The sequence below is a fragment of the Phymastichus coffea genome, unplaced genomic scaffold, assembly GCF_024137745.1.
Source record: "Phymastichus coffea isolate CEN01 unplaced genomic scaffold, Cenicafe_Pcof_1.1 PCOF00009, whole genome shotgun sequence".
NCBI lineage: Eukaryota > Metazoa > Arthropoda > Insecta > Hymenoptera > Eulophidae > Phymastichus > Phymastichus coffea.
The window spans coordinates 3017848-3029708 of record NW_026706820.1 but is presented as its reverse complement, the minus strand read 5'-3'; positions in this window follow the sequence as shown (position 1 = coordinate 3029708).

The following is an 11861-nucleotide window of genomic DNA, read 5'->3' as shown; positions in this document are numbered from 1 at the left end:
AAGTAAGGTGAATTTTTATTTTTATGTAAAAATATTCATTTATTCATCAATATTTATATTGTCCCCTTCAAGGAAATCCCCCTCAAATATAATACAATTATGCCAACGTTTTTTCCAATCCTCGAAGCACTTCTGATAAGCACTTTCTAATATACGTAGTATCGTTTACTTGATACAGATATTAATAAAAAAAACAATTCATTATTTCATATTTCTTATCTACTAGGTAAATATTTCTTTACTATCATTTTGTTTATGCGTATGTATCTACGGTTTTTTAATTTTATTTATTTTAATAAATTGAAAATACACTGCCGTTGCGAATTTATTTATTTTTTTTACTCTAAAATTTATTTACTACTTGTCTACATTTATAAAGACAATAGATAAATTTCATTCCTATACAGATATCTTTACACAAATTCAGCAGAATACTGCAGTGAGCATTCTATCTTGATCTCGAAATTTGTTATCTTAAGATTTGATTATGCTTTCGCTATTTTATGTTTCTTGAGTATAGTGTTCGTACTTGATTCCAAGAGAAATTTGCTGATAAGTTTGTTTTAGTGGTTTTATAGTCTTATATAGTATTTTACAAAAAGTTTTCAATTTTTTCTTTTATGATGCAAATTGTAAATCATTTCAGATAACTTCGTTTGGAATAAACCACGGTGTGTGTACTATGTTACGTAATTATTCCGTTTTCGAAGTTAGCGCAAGGCCACGAGCACCATCTGATCTTCATCAACCTCTTCACTCGTTGGATTGAATGCGTCCCGTTACACAAAGCTAACGGAAAAGCGATTCGACGCTAGTTGAAGGAGTGAATTTATCTGTGGTTCAGGGGGGGGGGGAAGTATCCGATAAATTTCTTTCTGACAATGGTACTTCGTTAAAAAAAATTGGTTGACGAGTTTTTGAACTCGTTCAGTGTACATGTGCGTCGTATTCGCCATAAAACAATCTAAATCCATCCCGACTGAAAGAGTGAATAGCATGATAAAGACCACGATCGCGCCTTCATTTAAAAAAAACTATACTATATGGAATATTCATATCGTAGAGATCGCTTTCGCCTGTAATACAGCAATTTATGAAGCAACGCGTGCTATCCCGGTTTCCTTTAATTATAGGCGACACCTTGAGCTTCCTTATTCTAAAAAGAGGATGGAAAGTAGAGATATGGTCCGTAACCTCGAAACCACTGTCATAGAAAATTAACACACCAGAATGGAAAAGTTAGACGACTATCGTGCAGTAGCCTTAAAAAACTTACAAATGACGCAAGATTGCCAAGAAAAATATTATAATATTAAGAGAAGGGACGTGTAATATCAAGTCGGAGATAAAGTATGTGACAAGAATCGCCTGCGATGAAAATTGATGCTAAACTAAAGTCTCAAGTCTGCGGGATTTTTATTATAAATTAGTATAAATTCGTCTAAGAACGAATTCATACCAGTTAAGGACGGAAAAAAGGAAGGGTATAGGCCAAATAATTTTATGATCTTGTTTTATGATCTTGTCACGATGAAAATCAATATCCTGGCATGGACGAGGAAGAGATGAAAAATTCTAATTTCAACGAGGATATGATCTATTTTTTTCAATGACCTGTTCTCTTCGATCGCTATAAGCGATGAACAAAATAAAATGGAATTGAGAAACAACGAGGTGATTTCCGGATCTCGAAGAAAGCGTGATCGGCTGAAAAGAAAGGAAAAGTTTCCTCCTCTTGTGGACCTGTCGTCTTGAAGACAACTCCGCTATAATCAAAATTAAGTGACCTAACGATGCTATGCTTTTTGCTTTTTTTTGCATAAGTCTCTTCTTTCTAACCTTCCCCCAGTCTCCCTTCCTGTTAACATCTCTTCTTTCATATTCTCTCTCAACTACTTTCATATTCCTGGACACTACCTCAAATTTAACATTCGTTCGTTTAATGCGCAACCCTAATCCTTCCATTCTGTTCTTTTCCTCAGCACATCTTCACATATCCTACTTGCTATTCACTATTAATTCCTGCAGTGGCAATAGCCTCTGATTTCTCTCACGTTCTATGATCTCCTTGGTTTTTTTTTCGATTTTGCTTTCCGTCACTGCTTCAATTTGCACATCTCTCCCGTTTTCCTAATCCTTTCGTGGAGCCTCGTTGCATGTACCTGACTTTTACGTCCGTATGACTTATTGTTTCGCGTGAACATCGCCTTGAATCTTTGTCCTGTGTCTGTTGCGATTTTTCATTTGTTAGCCGATTTGTTATGTCTATTAATGTAATGTTATATCCAATGTTCAATTGTCTTTCTTATTGCTTTGTGACGACCTAATTTTAAGTTTGAATTTAATTTAGCTCTGTTTTTCTCGCCTATTTGACTTTTTTGAATTTTTTATTTTGTTACTATTGTTTACGGCTTGTTGTATCGTCTTAACTTAATCTGTATTTCATTCTGTTTATCTTAAAACCTACGGGGTCATACTCCAGAGTTAAATATACGCCTAATCTAATCTAATCTCTTCCTATTTCTTTCCTCCTCTTGCTTTTGAGAGGGAGTAAAAGAGAGAATTTTATATGGAAGAGCACGTGGAAAACCATACGGTTTCCTACGTGTTTTCCCCGTGGCTTTTTTCAATAGGGTTCATTTTTAAAATTTCAAAATGGCGAATCCGAGATGGCAATTGAAAAATGTATAAATGATTCTAAGTCCTCAGAGCTGAACCCCTGAACTTTATTTTAATAGATGAGTGTTACATGACGTACCATTTATTTTATTTTCCGATTAGAATTTCGCTTTCGAGAGTCCCATTCGTGTCGCGCTAAGGCCAAGGACATAGCGATAAAACACCATAGCCAGCAGTATTTGTGTGCGCGGCTCGGCCGGAATAAGTGGGAGAAGCTGATTCATGCTGCTGCAGCATGCTGCGACAGCATGCTGCACTCAGTGTGTTAGGCTAAGTAATGTGAAGTGATTAGAAACGCGTAAACGACTAAAACGTATGCACTAGAGAGAGATGAAATATGAGAGACGAGAGCGAAACAAAGGATATATAACATACTGGTGAGAACGAGCAGATTAGTCAGTTAGGACTGAGCGCTCGACTAATAAGGCTGCGATTTTTCCTACAATATCAAAGTTTATCGATTTAGAGTCTATCTGAGTTTATTAAAGTTTGATTCGTCAGAGTTTGAGTTTTTAATAGAAAATAAAGAAAGGGCGTTGAGCGCAACCGTTCAGATAATTTATTTCCACCGCTATAAGCAAAAAAATATAGAAATCGCCACTACCAATTGGATAAAAATATATATATACATTTAACGGACCATTAAATTTGATCGAAAAGGAAGAAAGACCACATTCATAAATTAATCATATAACACCAAGGACCGAATAGCACTAATTTTATTGATACTAAGTGAGTACCATTTATTTTAAAATAATAGACAACGCGAGGCGAAGATTACGCGTCTATATATATATATATATCTCTCTTTCTATTTTTTGATAATTTATTTATGTACTTAAACTTACTAAAATAAATATTATAAATTATTACAAACGCGCTTAAGTGTATCCATATGCTTCCCCGTTATATTAAAAACAATTCTATTACATTGTTTTTTTATATAAACGAGCGTAAATATATATATATATATGTATATATATATGCATGTATGCATATATATGTATGTATATATATATATATGTCCGATTGAATATCTTACGATCGCGGTACCGGACGCTGGATTCAGATTAACAGAGATTTCATTATTGACGCGCGAACGGGCCGGGGTGCCCGAGAGCCTGACTGCCGCTCGAGTCAAAGGCCGCTCGGCTGTTGAAAAGCCTACACACGGGACAAATTCGCCTTGCGCGAATTGTCACTTATCAGTGAGTTACAGTTGAAAATTAATTTATGCTTTGAGACGTATCTACCGGTTTCTTGTAAATAAATAATCCAACTACGCTACATAACCTCAAATATGCGTATAAAGCGTATTTTTTGCACTTTTAGGTTATAATATCCCAAAAATTTGAGGTCAACGAGCTTTTTCATGATTGGATTCGTTTTGAGCGATCCAAAATATACGCGAAATAACTATTAATTCTCATTCCACATCAGTCACGTTAGGTAGTATAATAGGAGTATATGCACATGATTTTATTTAATGGAAAAATCTAGCAAATTCTACTTTGGCTACTTTTAATGAATACTCAAAACTCTCTAATTTATCCAGAGCAATATAACAAAATGTCATACTTCTGTTATTTACTTGATTTTTCTCGCAATTCAATTAAATTATACAGACTGACACTTTTCAGACCAGAGACCTGACCAGGTATTTCCGAAAGGATTTGATGTGCTGAATGCAAATCCTGGCTTAGAATTGCTCCATTACCCTCATTTTAGAGATATCCTAACCTAACAGCATTAAAAATACATTTTGTTGCTGTTTTCTAACATCTGTAACTTTGTGAAAAAATATTTTTCTCCAAATTTGATAACGGCATCTTAAAGAGAAACTCTTGCTCTTTAAAACGTGATTTTGATGTTTTCAAAATTTTTTTTCGACTGAGATATGATAAATTGAAGAATGATAAATTGACATATTTTCCCAAACGTCGTTTAAGCAGAGGAAAGTTTTGCTGAAAGATAAAATAATATTCCAATTACCTTGACTATAAAATCCTGTACCACGCTAGACGATAACTCCCGACCGTTAAATCCCAAGTTCCTTAACTAGAAAACCACTGCTAATCAATAGCCTCAAGTACCTCAAACCCAGATTTCTGTACCCTGCTATAATTTTCGACCACTACATCCCAATTTCCTTAAATTACTCACCCCTGTACCCTGCTAGACTGACCACTATTATCTTTCAGGAAATCTTTTCTTTGATTAAACGACCATTGCAAAAATGCAAATTTATCATATTTTAATATGTTATACCTCTGCTGGAACAAATTATCTTGAAAAAATGAGGAGTATGTTTTAAAGGGGTAGCGTTGCTCTTTAAGATGCTGTCAACAAATTTGTAAAAACAAATGTTTTCACAAAGTTACAGCGGTTGGAAAACAGCAAAGAAACGTGTTTTTAATGGTTTGTGGTTAGGATATTTCACAAATTAAGTGTGATGGAGCAATTTTGAGCTCGTATTTGGATTCAGCAAAATCCTTTCAGAAATGGCTTATCTGGTCTCTGAGTCCGTACTTATTTAAATTTTGTCGGACTGTGTTATTTTATAACAATAGGCAGAAAAGTTCAGTTATTACTTACTACAGATATGGAAGAAGTAATTAAAAAATCAGAGCGAGATACAGCTGATATCTTACGATAGCTTGAATTTAATTTGTGCAACAAATGTTTGGATGCGAGAATTGGTGTAGTTTTTTTACCATGCGGACATGTTGTTTTATGTGGTGTATGTGCAGTAAAATTCAATGACTATCCGATATATTGCCAAGTATTTACGAGACGTGTTCATGGCTCATTTTATAGAAATTTTCTTTAATAAAATGATTTCTATTTAAACTATGCGTATGCACAGTTATGTACTGCATTATCAATGACTCAATTAATTTTCTCATAAAGAATTAAATATTTCAATTTTTTTATACTAACACATTCATCTGATGATTAAAATCATGTCGATAAGACCTTTTTTTAATAAATTAGTATTTATTTTGTTTTTATTTTAAATTATATAAACTTTAATACATAAAATAATAGTGTAATTATAAATTATAACTAATTGTATTTTTGACAAGCAAGCAGCCATTTGGTGATAGCAAGTGAGTTTTTATAGGCACACGATGAATATAAGCGACACTTAGTGTGGTTACTGAATGAAGGAAAGATTTGATTTGATAATTTCATGAATGAAGGACAACTTAAATCTTCAATGTTGATCACAGTTATTCTTTAAAAAAATGAAATAACATATATGTGTGTATATGTTACTTTATAATTGTATGTGTGAGAAAGAATAAACTTACTTTGCATTGATCAGCAAAGAAAACCAACTTGCTTTTTCGAGACCTTAATAAAAATAGTAGCTCTAAAGAGAGTTTTTCTCATTATTTTCCAAAGCTTGTCATAAGATTAATCGTTATATTCCCATGGAATGCCATGAAAGTTCTTCACCAGCTAACGATTTTCGAATTGATTTTTTTTCAATAACCAGCTCCACGGATAGGTGGTTATATATATGGTTTTGTATAGAAATACTGAAGGAATTGCATCTTCTTCTCCTATAGAAATGATGGCAACCTCCTTGAACGCAAATTCATTCATGGAAGTCTTGAAGCTTTGTACGTCTACGACAATGACCATCTTGACTGATTAAACATTAAACACTTGAATCAGCGCCTTTTATATACGGCTCTTAATCACTCATTCCTCTCTATTTATTTTTTTTCAACGAATAAAATTTCTTTTTTTCTCGTTAAAATAATATTTTTTGATACCCCCCCCCCCCCTCATATTCCTTTTATCCATAATTTTTAACCAATCTGATTCGCTTGACTCTCACCATAGTTTCTGTAACCAATCAGATTCGATTAGTGTTGAATAAAATGTAATCAGTTTGTCAGATTGACCAGTTGCTCGCTTTTATCAGTGTAAAATGTAGTGAAATATATTTACGCATCGTTACAATTCCACATCATGATTCAGTATTTTAAGGACACTGCTTTAATACTTTTGCGTGCATATCACTTTACGAAGCTTGGTGATGCTACAATTGAAGATGTCGAAAGGTGATTGAAATTGGGTTCGTTGGCTTTACAGAAAGCTGAGAAACTTGCTCAAACGTCAAACTTAACAGTAACTAGTAGATAAAAATTGCAGGAAGTTATGTGTACTATTAGAAATGTTTTGCATCTACTCAATGTTTATAAAATTAAACTTGTAAGTCGTTATATTTGGAAAAAAATGATGTTTCGATAAATGTGCGTTTTCTAAATTTGAAAAATGGCATTTACAAAGATTTACGAGTATCTCGACATTTGATCACCAAGAAAAAGTAAAAGCACGTGAACTTTCTTCTAGTGAAAAATTATTTCGTTGACGGAAATGCTGACGAGAATGAAAATCAAATACAACGTCCTTATATGCCTTATAAAATACACTATGTATGGATAAATGACTTGTCTCTACTGAAGTATCGACAATTGTCATCTAGAAGATGTAAGTTATATATTTGTAATAGTTGTCTGTACTATTTCCGAACTAAAGAAAGATTGAAAACACTTCAAAATTTTGGAAAAAAAAATATTAACTGTAAAAATCTGAATACGTGTAAAATTGGGCTTCCTGATAAGAAAGACAAATTTTTACATTTTTACAATGTGAAAAATGAGTGTCCTGTATCATACGTTGTGTATGCTGATTTGGAGAATCTCTTGAAGCCGCTTTCTAATGACGAACACGTCTATCAACATCACAAACCGTATAGTGTTGGTTTTCTCGTGATTTATATAGCTATGATGACTCTAATTCACATTACCAAAGCTACAGACAGAAAACTATCGATAATATTAGTCCAGCTAAGTGGTTCGTACATAATCTACATAATATGTAACTACATAAGTTATACAAAAATCTACAGCCTATGAGAAATTTAAATTTTCATGAAACATTTAGCTTTCTTCATGCTACGATATGCCACATATGTAAAACACTGAGAAGGATACAAAAGTTCACGATTATTGCCACTTTACGAAAAAGTATCGAGGACCTCCACATAGCACATGTAATATTGATTATCAAGAATCAAGAACTATACCTGTATTTTTTCATAATCTAAGCGGAATCTCAGATTTCAGTGCCGCCGCTACCACATCACTGCCAGTTTTCTTTTTCACCGGCATGGCCCATGCATGCTTTGAAAAATTATTAATTATCGTTAGAAGCCAATTATAGCCGTAATTTTCTCTAGAATAAGCCTGCATATCGACGAGATCGGCCTGCCAGGTCCCATCTATTCCTTAAATATCGTACTTGCGTCGTGGATAATTACGTCTGACTGATTTGTGAAGCTCTTCCACCACTTTTTAATGCTTCATGGGACAAGACATCTGCTTCTGTATTTTGAATATCTATTTTTATTACTGATTTATTTATTTCAACTAAGTCATTGAGATTTCTTTTCAAGAAAGCTGTGATGGTGTCTGTAACAGTTTTGACTTACGACTGAACGATGCGTTAAGCAGTTACAAATTAATAGCATCGTCAGAATTTAGTGGTGGAGCAATATTCTTTAATCTTTTATTTTGCAGATCGAAATGACTTTCTGACGTGATCTTGAATCCGAGTCTTAGTGGATCACAACCGTCTTCAGCTCGATGTCTAAGTTTACGTTCGAATACGTCAATGCTCATTTTGATAATGAATGGATAGTAGTAATCCTCTCAATATATATATATATATATATATATATATATATATATATATATACCCTCGCGTAATTTCTAAATTATCGAATGGATTTCGTTGATATGACTATTGTTACCCGCTGATTGTTCCGCTGCAAGCAATTGAAGACGATCGACGAGCTCATTTGGATTATTCCAATACACATAATCCATATTAATGTCGTTGTTGTTATTGTTTCATGCAACCTTATAACTAGGTAAAGGTGCACCAATTTTCAACTTCTTCTCTTCTATCTTAGGTTTTTTAATCTTATTAATTAATGGACCAATGATGTTAGTAAATTTGTGGCTATTATATGCTCGTATAAGTTCATTTAGATTCATGCTTTTTCGATGAACGCTAAACTTTTCAAAAATATCTCGATATCTCTTGAAATTGTCTTAAATTATTAGACTTATAACAGGCTGCTTTGTCATAAGTAACTCCATTAAGCCATTTGTTTTCGAATACTTGAAATCAATAACGCTTACGATATTCTCATCAAAAGTCATTGCGGAGTTACCAAGCACATAAGCTCCATTTTACGCACATCATAAATCAAATTCAAAATAATAGAGTCACTTTTATCCAAAGCATTTATGTACTTACCAACAGCCAGACTATCATCCTTCGATTAATGCTCTTTGAAAGGAAAATACTTTATTCCGTCTATATGCTTCAATATCACTTCTAGTAATTTATATTTTGGTTAATTGAGAGATTTCCATTGGGATGAGTGATTAACACCAAAAGAACTTTTGGTTTTACTACAATTAGATGGACCGCGAAAAATTGCTCTAATACTATACGGAAGTAAATCTTAATGACGCTATGGTAGTTTATATTCACGAACGTCGAAATTTTTAACAGGAAATTTTACAGTTTGCTCTTTAAAATCTATGCTCACGAAACCATGTTCAAACTGTAACTGATCTAATGGCAATATATATATTCACTTTTATAGTTTTGAAAGTTAGTCGTGTGTTAGACTTCATAGAGTGATGATCATATACGAATATCAGAGAATGAAGAAAAGATGAGGATTAGTAAACAAAGTCATCAATAAGCTTCCCTTTGAACTTTATATTCTAGGCTATCAATATTGTGGTCCAGGAACTAGATTGCAGGAACGAATTGCTCGAGGTAATCCAGGCATCAATTCTCTTGACACAGCTTGCAGAGAGCATGATATAAGTTATTCAAAAAATCGAGACAGTATTGAATATAGAAATATCGCAAACAGAATTTTAGCTGAGAAAGCTCGGAAGCGAGTGTTCAATAAAAATTCTAGAATTGGTGAAAAAGTAGTTGTTTACGCTGTAGCTAACAGCATGAAATAAAAATGTAAATTCAGTATTGGACTCAAGAATAAAAAAAGACTAAAAACCCTCACGGCAAAAGGTATAACGAGTGGCTAGACCCTCGTTATGTCTCTCTCTCTATACATAATTATAATTATCCTCATATGTATATGTATACTTATCATGTATTTATTTCACATGTATGGCAGCCAAAGGTAAGTCAGAGAGAGCGCTAATAGAGGGCGAGCTAGAGAGAGAGAATTCGGAAAGCCGGCGCGACGCGCGCGAGAAGGAGAGTGGGGCAGAAGAAAGTCCCGCGATAAGAACTCTCTCTTGTACCGGCGACTTCGAAGCACGTGGACGTGTGACGAGCGGCTATATACGTGCTTGCGATCTTTTGCTGTCCGACTTTTCGTGACTAACTTTTTGTGACTGACATTTCGGTTGCCTGCGAGTACGCGAGTGTCTACTCGGTGTAAGGTTTCGGTGCCGAGATTGCCCTTAGTGCCTTTGGTGGGCTAGTTCCTGCGACCACACGTGCGAGCCTTTAAGGCCTCTCTCTCTCTCTCCCTCTCTCCCTCTCTCTCTCTCTATCTCTCTCTCTCTCTCTCACCCTCTCTCTCTCTCTCTCTTTCTCTCAATCAATCAATAATTGTATGTAAGTCCTATTCGCGTGAGTTAGTCTTTCGGCCCATAAAAAACTGTAGTTTTTATTAATTAAACATCATTAATTTTATTCACCGTGTTACGTCATTTCGTTTTCCTAATAGCTTAATAGATCTATAAAGGATTAAGTTTTAATCCGATTGCGCTTAGGGAATTAAGTGGGTTAAGCATTAGGTCATTCGTATTAAAAATAGATCGAGTGTCACAAGTCAAGTGACTTAAGGTGAGTTCAACTCTGTTGGAAAGAAGACATCGGAACGAAAGTATCAAACGTAAAGGCGAATACACGTATTACCATACGTGTTTAACGGACCGGCGGTTAGCTCTGCATCTGCATAACCAACCCTTTACAATATATACATATATATATATATATATATATATATACAGGGTGGCCCATTTTAAGTGATCCACTAAGATATCTAGATTGGAGTGAGTTTTATCGAAAAAAGTTTCAGACAAAAGTTACTCAACTTTGAGGGGGCCATGTTTCTATGACCTTGGATTTGACCTTGGAGGTCATGTTCAAGGTCATTTCAAGGTCAACTTTGTTTTTTTAAATAGGAACCCCCATTTTTGACCCCGGATTCGGCAAGAGCGGGAAATTTTACGTCCAAAACGGTATTTTAAAATTTTTTTTCATGGCCTTGAGAAGGTCGATTTAAGGTCAAATGCTTGAAAAACTGCATAAAAGCGTTTTTTTAATTTTTAAGATATCGAAAAATGACCTCTACAAAATTTGTTCAGAACAGAGTGGGCCACCCAATGCACCAAAAACCTTTGACCTTTAACCTCATTTTGAAGGTCATTTCAAGGTCGAAGTGTTTTTTGTAATGGAAATCCCTCTTTTTAACCCCGGATACGCACATAGCGCGAAATCCGACGTTTGGATAAGGTATTGTGTTGAGTTTCGCGCTATGTGCGAATCCGGGGTCAAAAAGAGGGGTTTCCATTACAAAAAACACTTCGACCTTGAAATGACCTTCAAAATGAGGTTAAAGGTCAAAGGTTTTTGGTGCATTGGGTGGCCCACTCTGTTCTGAACAAATTTTGTAGAGGTCATTTTTCGATATCTTAAAAATTAAAAAAACGCTTTTATGCAGTTTTTCAAGCATTTGACCTTAAATCGACCTTCTCAAGGCCATGAAAAAAAATTTTAAAATACCGTTTTGGACGTAAAATTTCCCGCTCTTTCCGAATCCGGGGTCAAAAATGGGGGTTCCTATTTAAAAAAACAAAGTTGACCTTGAAATGACCTTGAACATGACTTCCAAGGTCAAATCCAAGGTCATAGAAACATGACCCCCTCAAAGTTGAGTAACTTTTGTCTGAAACTTTTTTCGATAAAACTTACTCCAATCTAGATATCTGAGTGGATCACTTAAAATGGGCCACCCTGTATATATATATATATATATATATATATATATATATATGTATACACATACACTTGAAATTTATTATCAGTCTATTACCTGTTTA